This window comes from Terrapene carolina, unplaced genomic scaffold (genome assembly GCF_002925995.2).
Source record: "Terrapene carolina triunguis isolate 2854851 unplaced genomic scaffold, T_m_triunguis-2.0 Scaffold58, whole genome shotgun sequence".
Taxonomy (NCBI): Eukaryota; Metazoa; Chordata; order Testudines; family Emydidae; genus Terrapene; species Terrapene triunguis.
The window spans coordinates 100,090,425-100,102,598 of NW_020664409.1; positions in this window are offsets into that span (position 1 = coordinate 100,090,425).

The window sequence follows — 12,174 nt, forward strand, 5'->3', positions numbered from 1 at the left end:
CACCTTGACTGCAAAAATGGGCCGGTTACCAGCCTGAGTGAAAGTGGAACCTGTGCTCTAACCTGCAGCGCTAGCAAGTCCAGGTTTAAAGCACCTCTTAACTCAGGCGTGAGGGTTTAGCGGGTGGACAGGAGGGCTTGGGGGGGGGCAACATACAGGTGAGAACCTGACCGAAGTCTACAATGAAGAAATACACCTAGAAAATGCACCTCTGAAGCAACAGATAGAACTCGGCACACAGCTGATGGACCACACAAGCTTTCTACTGCTAAGCATAGCCCTGATTTTGCAAACTCTTCTATGTGGACTCAATTTGCAATATTGGGGTCCAGACTTCTAACAAGAGAGCTACACAAGTTGTCCCAAATATTTCTAATAGACTGTACAAAGAAAGCTCCATTTCTGTTTTGTTTGCATACATGTATGTATGCCTCAGTCACATCAATATTGTTAGTTGTGTCTCAGAACAGCCTGAACTTGTGGGAGATGATCACAAGCTAAACTGGTGCTGTCAGGTGGAAATGACTAAATACAATATTCCTCTCATGGCCTTCAGCAAAAGAGAATGTGTATAATAGTCAAGTGGTTTTTAACTCATGATGAATAGAAATGCACTTCCTTAAATGGTTTAACGGGGTGATATATTTAATGTAAGGAAGTTTTAGGGTATTATTTACTGCATGCTCAATGGGCATAACTTTCCAGTAACCTTTCCACCTCCAAAAAAGGCAATTCGTTTAAAGAGACAGTGATCTTTCTAACTTAACACACACACACACACACAAAATGCAAAAGACAGTAATATTTAACAGAGAAAAGAGGTCTTAAAAAGGATCTTATGTTGAAACCTCAGAATTGCCTATTTTCCCCTTTGGACTCCGCACTCCTACCCCTCTTTAAATCTGGTTGTCTCTGTGCCTAAAGTTGGAGACACCATCCTCACAGCAATGGATTACAGGGACTCCTTTCTGAACCTGGCGATTCTACTCCCTATGGTGCATTTCTGCTGTGCAAAAACAGTGTCACAGGGTTTCATATTTATTCTCTCTCTCTCTCTCTCACTGATTAACTGTGCTTATGCTACAAGCAAAGGACATTTTTTCTGAGTGCCAGGGCTTCCCTCTCTTCCTGCCCCTAAATACAAAATCTGTGGACAATTAAAATACAACACCCTGACCACTAAACTCTACATCATTTTACCACCTAATGCAGGCGAGTTTGGACATGGTGACATTCTGTGGCACAGACCAGCCTTAAGGATGCCGTGTTGCTAGATCTTGTGCAGCCCTTTGAAAATGCAGATGAACAGGGACCAGAGCTTCTCTTCTCTTTATTTCCTCATTTGAAATCAATAAACAACAATCTGGCTTGCTCTATTATTGCAACCAGTATTTGTGCCTTTCAGAAAATAAACATGCAGTTAGTTGTATCGGCTGTACCTCATTAAGGGGACATGGGCTGATTAGAACGATGGTTTTTTTTAATTGACATTTCCACACTCCTTGTTAGTAGTTTGTAATCAGCTATTGTCTTTAAGTGATCATGATTATAAACAAAAATTGTTTACAAACTTATGGGAGTTTGCTAACTCATTACCACTAATTAAAAGCGTGGTTAGTACAGGCCCGACAGCTGGCATACACCTACAGAGCTGTTTCCCATTTTGTTGAGGTTGTTTTTTCTTTAAGTTGTGCATGGGAGACACCCAAATCTTTGGTTCCTGTAGATGTGCGGGACTCACCCCTGCGGCACCTCCTGCTGGTCGTCTCGGGAATTAGCTCTCCAGCTGTTGGAGCGCCCTCTGCAGGCCAGTGATCTGCCTTACCGCTGGCCCCATGTCCCTCCCGGACCCCGGTGCCCTTTTATCTGGGGTGCTGCCCCGTGGCAATACCCCCACAGTTCTGGGTCTCCCCCTCCCAGGGGAACCCCCACCCACTATCCCCACTTCACCTCAGTCTTGGCTACTGCCCAGTCTCTATCTAGCCCCCGTTCACTGGGGCAGACTGCAGTATCAGCCACTCATCATAGGCAAAGGGGTTTGGACCTGCTGCCTTTGGTGAGCCTACCCATGGGCTGCCTCCTGCAACCCAAGTGCCCCTTGGGCCTTACCCTAGGCCAGAGCTCCCCGGCTCCCTTGGCCTTTCCCCAGCCCTGCTCCACTCTAGGCACTTGGTTAAGCTCCCTGCAGCCAGGCCCTTCTCTGCATTCAGAGAGAGACTGCTTCTGGGCCTCTGGCTCACAGCCTTTTATAGAGACCAGCTGGGCCTGATTGGGGCATGGTCCAGCTGTGGCTTCTTCCCCAATCAGTCTAGCTTTTCCCTGCCACAGCCCTCTCCCTGGCTGTTTTAAGCCTTTCCGGGCAGGAACGGGGTAACCACCCCGCTACAGTTCCTTTAAATCAATGTTTGTTTCCATTACAAAAACTGGTTTTGTTGCAGTGATGGGGTGTATAAACCCCACACTGTAGCAGCCACTGTGGGATGAATGGCTGGAACAATTACTTCCTCAGCTGTGACTAAGTAGCTGACTAGCTGGAGAGGTTGGGGACTATCACAAGAAGGTTCTTCCAGAGTAGCCTGTGCAAGGAGCTACGCAATGAATGGATCCAGAAGCCCCATGGAGTAGGGGTAAAATTGCTGGACAATAGCAGAAGGGATGTTTATTTCCCTTCTTCTCTACATGGTGGGGAGGAGAAGACCAGACTTCTGAAAGCCCACATTGTCAGACATTGGAGAGAGTACTATAGGGAAAAGGAGTAGCTGTCAGAGATGTGGAGAGCCAGGAAACTGGGCTGTTAAAGGGCCAGGGTACCACAATAACCATTTAGATAAGATTTGAAGGAATGGGCCCCTTTACAATTGCCATCAGTTTAATGAATCAGGCAGGAAGAACTGGAGGACAAGAAGTAGGATGGTCTGGTGGTTAATGAAGTCAGCTGATATGGATTCTACTCCTAGTTTTGCTACTGTGTTTTGTTCACTCACTTTGACAATTGTTATTTAACATGAATTCAGGTTCTCTTCTATTCCCAGCTTGTCCTGCGTAATCTTATGCAAATCAATTTATTTGTGCCTCCATTTCCCTAGCTGTAAAATGAGGATAATAGTAAAGGGATTTGCAAAATCATCTTAGGCAGCTGAATACAAGTTCTATTGAAAGTTAATGGGATTTGTGCTCCTAACTTCCCGAGGCACATCTGAAACTCTTCCCCAATAATATTTCCCACCTCCTGCACAACATGGGTGTGGAGAAAGATAATTAATGAATGTTTATAAACCACTGTGAGACCATCAGATGGATGGCCCTATAAAAATGAAAAACATTAAGTAATGATGAGTATTGCAATATGTTCCAGTCCTCTCTAGCTCTCTCTTGGTTGGGGAACGGACATGTTTTTTGCTTATTTCCATCTGCCAATTTCCATTTATTTCTGCCTCTTGCTCCTGTTCTCTTTGTGTGACAATTACATTAGAAAATGAAAGCTGATTTTTGGGAAAGGGAAAACAGGTATTCTGGGAACAAAATGTTTAAAAGTGCAAAAAAGAAAAAAAAAAGATGTAGTGAAATGAGATCAAACTATTGCAATGAAACATTTTAGGCAGAAACTTTTTTCCAACTGCTCAAGTTATTATGCTGCAGTTCAAGGGCCTGATCAATGGAAAGACTCCTATTGACTTCAATGGCTTTGGGTCAGGTCCTAAGTGGAATTCAGTTCCCTAAAAGTGCTGGCACAAAAGAGCCTGCAAACTGTACAGAACAAAAGTACGGAGAAGGGCTGTCTCTGTAGCTCTGTCAAATAAATATGATGAACAAAACCCTTACAGCCCTGCAAGGCTAAAGGGCTCAAATGAGTACATACATTCCACATAGCTTCACTCCAAAGGGGAGGCATCACATGGTTGGAAAGGGTCTTTGTTTTTAAATTAGACTCAAGTATTTGGATAATGTGAAATCACTGCAGTTGATTACATACATTATATACCACTGGGGATGAGCTGGGATTTGCTCAAAGAATGTGGGTTGTTTAAATGATCATCTCTATTGCACTGTCGTACACAAAGCAGGAAAAGCTGCTGCCGGGGGAAAATGCTAATACGGGATCGTTGGACTTTTTCACAAAATGAGCCATACCTGAAAAGAGAACTATCCTGCGGGTACCTCTTCTCCCGTTCACGATCACATCTTTGGGGTGACCAATTACATGGAAAAGAAATGCAGGAAAATATTTACTAGACACTTTTCTTTTTAATGAAGTTTAGCAGCTGGAGAGGGGAAAAAAGCCGGTACCATGGCCCCAGGACACCAGGACACTTAATCATGTGCTTAATTTCAAATATGTGTTTAAGTCCCATTGGTGCTCAAATACTACGGTGATCACTGTAGTACAAGAACTGGAATAGAATAGATTGCTATGGGCCCCGGGGGTAAGCAGGGTCTTAAATGCTTTGCTGAATTGAGACCCAAGTGACCATCTCTCTTCCAAAGACAACCAGGAAGTAATCCATAGAAGACACAATGGGATCTTGATCAATGAGTGGGGTTCCAAAGTGCTACAGTAATACAAATAATAAATAATAACGCTGGTGGTCCATGGACTACACTTTGGGAACCTCTTACTATTCTTCTGGCAATTGATGCAGTACTTGGATTTCCTTTATTAGCAACTTTGCCCATAACTTCATAGTGTACATCGCCATGTTAGATCAATAGTAGATCATACTGCTTCTTATACTACCAATCAGCTGATAAAGCTTGTTGTCCACCTTCAGAGTCACTCTGGATTTACAACCCTGTGACCAAATTCAGAATCTGGCCCTAATTTTTTCTTTGCCCATAGTGCTTTCCTAACAGAGACAAAGGCATGGTCTCTGCCCCATGTAGTTCACAATCCTGTGACTGATAGAGAGAAGAGGGACAGTATATCACTCAAGTGGTGATCAACAAGAAGCACAAATTAATATTGTTCTGCTGCTGTTCATTTATAATATTTGAAGCAGGGATGCCCTGACAAGGTTAAACTGACCTAAGAATTTTGCCTACACTTATTTTCTCAAGAACTTCAGTTAGAGAAAATACGTAGGATAGATAAGATCTCAGCCCTTGCATTAATTTCTGTGACAATCAGAGTCCAAACACCCCCAGAGGAGAACAGGTTTAAACCTCCAAAATGAGCAGCTGAACCAACTGATTGCATATTGTATGATAGTACTGTAAAAGTGTAATGAGTAAGGTCTTTAATTAACGTATGTATGGTTCTGAACTGAATAGTCATAAGATGTGTATACAGGTTTTGGTGGTGTATGCATGTGTATGGTTACCATACATCCAGATTTTCCTGGACATTGCCTCTTTCTTGATCCTCTGACCTTTGTCCGGGCAGATTTTTCAAATAAGAGGCCATATCCAGTTTTTTGTGTGGCTCTGAATGAGGCCCCAGGCATCCCCTCCAGCACCTCCAGGTACCTCCTCCCAGTACACACACACCCCTCTAGCATCCCCCCACCTGTACCCTCCCCCTCCAGCTGTGTCCTTTTCTTGTGAACCTCAGACATGGTAACCTTAAGTATGTGAATCTCTAGAAAACTGTAATTGTAACTATGGTGTGACCTCAACAGCTTGCAACAGGGCAGTTAGGCAATCAGTAGGGAGAGGGAGTCTCTGACCAACCAGACAAGACTGGCTCCAAGCAACCTAGCCATTTTCCAGCCCAGGAAAAAACAATGGGAAACCCTCAAAGCAAATGGGACAGCTTGAAAGAAAACCCCAGTCTTTGTAAACCAAAGTGGGGAAAACGCCCTCCTTTCTTAAATATCTAGAGTGACTGAAGAACATAAGAACATAAGAAAAGAACATAAGAATGGCCCTACTGGGTCAGACCAAGGGTCCATCTAGCCCAGTATCCTGTCTTCCAACAGTGGCCAGTGCCAGGTGCCCCAGAGGGAATGAACAGAACAGGCAATCATCAAGTGATCCATCCCCTGTCGCTCATTCCCAGCGTCTGGCAAACAGAGGCTAGGGACACCATTCCTGCCCATCCTGGCTAATAGCCATTGATGGACCTATCCTCCATACATTTATCTAGTTCTTTTTTGAACCCTGTTATGGTCTTGGCCTTCACAACATCCTCTGGCAGGGAGTTCCATGGCTTGATTTCATTGTGTGAAGAAATACTTCCTTTTATTTGTTTTAAACTTGCTGCCTATTAAACTGCAAACCCGTTTTAAATGGAAGGGGTTTGAACTGAAGATTATCCTGAACTTGGGGGATAGTCTTGAAGGTGGGAGGTATTTGTGAATGCTAGTTAGGGGGTTATGCTGGCAAACTGTTCAAAGGTAATAGGTAACGTCTAGATTTTATCTAGTATCTTTTCTAGAAGTGTATAGCCTGAAATTGCATCTTTGTTTGTTTCCTGCACAACTTGTATGTTTGCTTTCCCTCACTATTTCATGCTTTGATCTGTGGTTTTTCTATTAAATAACATTGCTTTTTTCTTATTTTTGCTCCAAGCAGGTCTCTGGTATGCAAACTGTGTGGTGTGTATGTGTGCCAGCTGATAGCTGTGGGGGCAGGGTTGATGAATCAGAGGGGGGAAAGTCCAAGTGTCTGGTATTTAAGAACTTGGGATTTGGAGAAACACAAGACTGGACGGAAAGGCTGGTTGAGTCACCATGCAAGGAGTAAATAGACTGGGGAAGCCAGGGTGAGACTTTGTGCTTGTGGGCTGGCTACTGATATCAGGGATGTGAGCTGCAGCAGCATAGCATTAAGGCACCCAAGGTTACAGGGCATTTGAAGAGGGCAATTTAGAAGGCTAATACATGGCCAGTAAGTATGTGTCTTGCATCAGAGCCAGTTTCCATGCAGCCACGAGGATCCAAACTGACTTGAATTCAATCTCTTAGCAATGTTTGGCTAACACTTTAAGAGTGGCAGCGTGCCGTGTATTCTCATAGACTCATAGACTCATAGACTTTAAGGTCAGAAGGGACCATTATGATCATCTAGTCTGACCTCTCGCATGATGCAGGCCGCAAAAGTTGACCGACCCACTCCTGGAATAATTCTGTCCCTTGACTCAGCTGTTGAAGTCCCCAAATCATGATTTAAAGACTTCAAGTCGCAGAGAATCCTCCCGCAAGCGACCCCTGCCCCATGCTGCGGAGGAAGGTGAAAAACCTCCAGGGCCTCTGCCAATCTACCCTGGAGGAAAATTCCTTCCCGACCCCAAATATGGCGATCAGCAGAACCCCGAGCATGCGGGCAAGATTCTCCAGCCAGACCCACCCATAACATCCCCAGCTTTGACTGTAACACCCTCTGTTTCTTAGTACAAACCAGAGGTAATTGCACGCTGATTGGAATTTGTTGCCCATTCATGGAACAAAGCTGACAAATGAGCCAATATTTCAGTGGCAAAAACACTTTGAAATATGTACATTTTTCATACACGTTAATCTATCACAGCAGAACCACAATGGGGAAAACCAGGATAGCTGCAAAATTCTGCTGCATACAGTTGTCTCATTGAAAGAAGGTTGGGGCACAGTAATGGAGTGGGGTTGTGGCCGCTTTACAGCGCTATGCAGTGAGTTAGAGACACAACAAACTGCATTACAGCTCCTTTGAGCCACCTGGGGAGTGCAAAGGGCCCAGAAAGTAACAAGATTAGTTGCTTGTGTGAGTTGAGCTGGAGTGGTTGAGCTCCCTCCCAGCTGGCACAGAGCTGGCATATTTGGCTGATGTGTCATTGCCACTCACTTAGCCCCAGCAAAGGAGTCATTGGGTGAAGCACTCTGGCTATACACATGTTTAGGGACTGAAGCCAGCAACTGAGGTTATAAGTTGATAGCCCCCAGGATACCATAGCCTGCCTCTGCTCAGGGTGGTAAGATCCACCCTGTAACAGGCTCCCCAATAGCTCCCCCATGTCCTCCTACAACCTGATCTTATTTGTTGTGTGCAGGAAAAAGATGAAAAGCTTCAGTGCAACCTCACAGGCCAGATACGTTCTTGTTGCCGTGCTGGCATGGAGGGTACAGCTGAGCAACCGCAGCACTGATATTGTTAACCGCTGATGGGAAAAGGGATAGATAAACAAAGGACTTCTTGCAGGCTCTGGGTGTTCACATCATACGCAGGAAGTCCAAGGATGAAACAGGTTGTGAGCCAGATTATATTCTCTGAGGGTAGGCTCAGCACAGCAAAGAGGAGGGACTATAGAGCAGCTAGTTACAGCTTCCTGACTGCCTGCATCCCAATGCAGCCCAGGGGCTGCTGTAACCTGCATCAGCTAGCTATGGTCCCCAATTGAGCACAGATAAAGCATAGTGTGGGGTGTGGGAGCCAGCTCTGCTAGCTCTGTGTCTGCTGGGGACTCTGCCAGAGCGGGCAATCCTCAGCTAGGGAGAAGTGACCAATCTCTGCTCCCTTTGTGTTGGCCGAGTGGAGCAGGACACGTTCTCAATCAATCACGCTTGTGAGTCTCACTGTATTTCCCACGAAGACCAGAGCTGGGAGCCCACCAGCTTTTAGCTTGAATATAGACACCACTGTGGCCCTCTCGATTCTCCTGCTGCTCTGCCTCTGCTATGCCAGGCGGAGTCTGAGAAAGGGGAAAGCTCAGAGACAGAGGAGAATGAATCTGGTAATGCCAATGAGGGATGACTCCGATTAAAATAAAAGTGAAAATTATATGCAGAAACTACTTTCTGGGGAACAATTAGGGATTATTAAGTAAATAGTAAATGCTAATTATGATGATAGTTTTAAGAAGACAGTAATATGGAGTACTGTGGCCTAATGTGGCATATTTCCTACACTTTATTTGACCGATTTCTGCCCCCACCCTTTATTTCAAACTGTGAGGGAATTCAGTGCTGATGAAGTGTGGCTGTCTGAAAGTCAAGGAGTGTGGTTTGCTCTATCATCCCCAGGACAGTCACAGGGGCATGACACCCCTCTCCCCACAGCCTGCCACTAGAGCGTCTCAGCCCCGGCCTGCAAGCAACCTCCTTTCAGATGTGAGAGGAGTCTGACTCCAAAGCTCCCTGAAGTCACCGAGAGTCTGTCCAGTGACTTCTCTGGGCTCTGGAGCAGCCCCTCTCCTTGCTGAGGCTCCCTGCAGGGGCGACGATTCATGTCAAACGGTGGCAGTGGGTTTTGCAGTGCGGTCACTTGCCCCTAGGCAGTGAGCTGAGACTGTGGCCACATTTCGTACAGTCCTCCAAACTTTCCATTCTGACTGACCAAAGGTGAGCAGGAGAAAGGGTGGTCCAGTAGTTAAGGTGCTGGCCAAGGACTAGGGCTGCCTGTGTTCAATTCCCTGCTCTACTACAAGCTTCCTGTGTGAGCTTGGGCAAGACATCTGGGGTGAAATCATAGCCCCCTTTAAAGTCAATGGGATTTTTTTTGTCATTTTTGCCTCCCCTCCCCCCCAAACTGCTCAACTAACCAATCAATCAAAAAACACTGACTTCAACAGGGCCAGGATTTCACCCTCAGTCTCTCTGTGCCTCAAGTTCCCATCTGTAAAATGGGCTAAAAGCACGTTCCTACTGCTCAGGGGTGTTGTGAGGATATGTACATTAAAGATCATGAGGTGCTCAGATACCACAGGAATGGGGATCCCATAACTACTTAAAATCAGGGTTTCTCAAACAGGGGTCGCCGCTTGTGTAGGGAAAGCCCCTGGCGGGCCGGGCCGGCTCGTTTACTTGCCCCGTCTGCAGGTCCGGCCGATCGCAGCTCCCAGTGGCCGCGGATCACTGCTCCGGGCCAATGGGGGCTGCTGGAAGCGACGCGGGCCAAGGGACATACTGGCCGCCACTTCCAGCAGCCCCCATTGGCCCGGAGCACTGATCTACGGCCACTGGAAGCTGCGATCGGCCGGACCTGTGGACAGGGCAGGTAAACGAACCGGCCCAGCCCGCCAAGGGCTTTCCCTACACAAGCAGCGACCCCTGTTTGAGAAACCCTGCCTAAAATAGATAGTCAAATGTGAACTCCTCCCAGTGAATTGCTCCTCTTCCACTTAACTGACCAATAGCCCCACAGCACATTGCTTTTATCTCGTTTCTGTCTTTAGATGACTGTTAAGGGCCAGATTCTCAGCTGGTGTAAATCAATATAGCCCTATTGACTTCAGACAAAGATGTGGGCCTGTTTGTCTACCTCTCTATTCACTGTTGAGCCCCATGGAAATTCACAAGTCAAACTCTGAATTTGAACAGCCTCACTCCTTGTCTCATCCTACTGGAAAAAGCTTTTCTAGCACTAGTGATTAAACAGGCACAATTCACTTTAATAACCATATGTTGCCCTCTATCCACAATCAATGTGGCCTTAAAGGTGACCTGTTTTAGAACAGCTTTGGTGGCTGGAAAAGCGGCTCAGATAATCAAACACATCTGATCCCGTCCCTCCCTCAAATGAAAAGCCAAAGTGGCTTTGCTGCGCAAGTAGTTTTGGAAACCAGATTCTATTAAATTTACTATATGTGAGCTTAATGATTTATGATCAATGGAGCAAACACCCAGAAAGAATGTCATAATAATAAGGCCGGTTGGCCAGCAGACTGGAGCAGACTTTTTGAAGTAAATGAGCACAGTTAGCTTTCAAAAATAAACAAGGCTATTAAATATGAACCAGACAGAAACGTTAATTATTTCTAACTAGAGCAGCAGAGCAAACAAATGCCTGAAGAGGGACTCACTTAACATTACCAATAGGAAACCCATTCAGTATCATTTAGCCATACATTAATGTGAGTAGCAGATGTGTGGCTAAAGCCCAGGCATTGCTTTACAAATCTGAACCCATCTCCGCACCTTTGTCTTACTGGCACTTACAGAGCCAAATCCTAAGAGCATCTGCAGCTTCCATTGACTTCAATGTGAACGTCAGGATCCTAGCCGCTCTGAAAACCAGGCCTTGTTGCTAAAGTGGGAGCCAAGTTTGAAAGCTTTAGCCTGAATATTGAGTTGGTTACAGTAAGGTGGAGGGTTATGAATCTGAACAGTAATAATTCAGTGAAAAAAGGGGGATTGTCAGGTTTAAACATCCCCCTTCACCGAGGGGTAGCCAAGCCTAACAGGATTGTGCTAACAAATATAGAATAAGCATCCACAAAAAGCAAGATTGCAATGGTCTAGGGACCCCGTGCTGCAAAGGGATCTACCACCGTGGAGTCTGTAGGCCTTTTGATTTCACTGGGATTGCCGGTGGGTATGGGGGTCAGTATGTGTAGGTTCTTTTGCAGGATCAAGCTCACAGAAAGGAAGACAAGGGAAATGAATAGCACCCCGATGGAAGCTGTATCATTTTCAGTTACAATAAGGTAACAAGGTGTTGTTAGTAACACATGTAGAGTACGTCTACACAGAGATAAAAGCCCCCCGGCTGCCCCAGGTCAGCTGACTTGGGCTCGCAGGGCTCAGGCTGCAGGGCTAAAAATTGCTGTGTAGATGTTTGAGCTTGGGCTGGAGCCTAAGCTCTGGGACCCTCCACCTTTGCTGGGTCCCAGATCTAGGGCTCTGCCCCAAGCCCGAATGTCTACACTACAATTTTTCAGCCCCAGAGCCTGAACCCCAGAGCCTGAGTCAGCTGACCCAGGCCAGCCATGGGTTTTTTATCCTTGTATACGCACAAAGGTCTGCATCCAAACTCCTTCCAGCTCAGTTGGAATTTGGCTCCATATCCAAACCCACTCCAACGTAGCAGCTCAGGCCCATTTCTAATGCAAGGAAATGTTTGTATATCATTTGTTTTTATGCAGGCAGGAGCCTTACCTCTGCACTCCTTTGTTTTTGTGGGCTTCATTTTTAGGCCCTTAATAGTATAATGACATAATTTTTTGCGTGGGTTTTCTTTCTGTACCGGCTACTCCGCTCCTTAACGAGGCGAATAAAAGAGAATGTTTACTTTGAAATGCTACCTGCACTGAGGTCTGTAAGAAAGCCCCGTACAACAGCTGTGGACTCTAATTGACTGCAACTGCAGTCTGTCTTCTCAGCCTCAGTTACATTTCTTTTCCATATGCTAACTCCTTTTTAGCTTAATTTTCCCATTACCCAGCAGTAACATTGAGTAACTGTTGGGCTTCATTCAAATGCAAATTAACATCCCCTTCTGCCCATTAGCTCTGCTGTTTCTTGTCTAGCCAAAGCAGCTCCACTT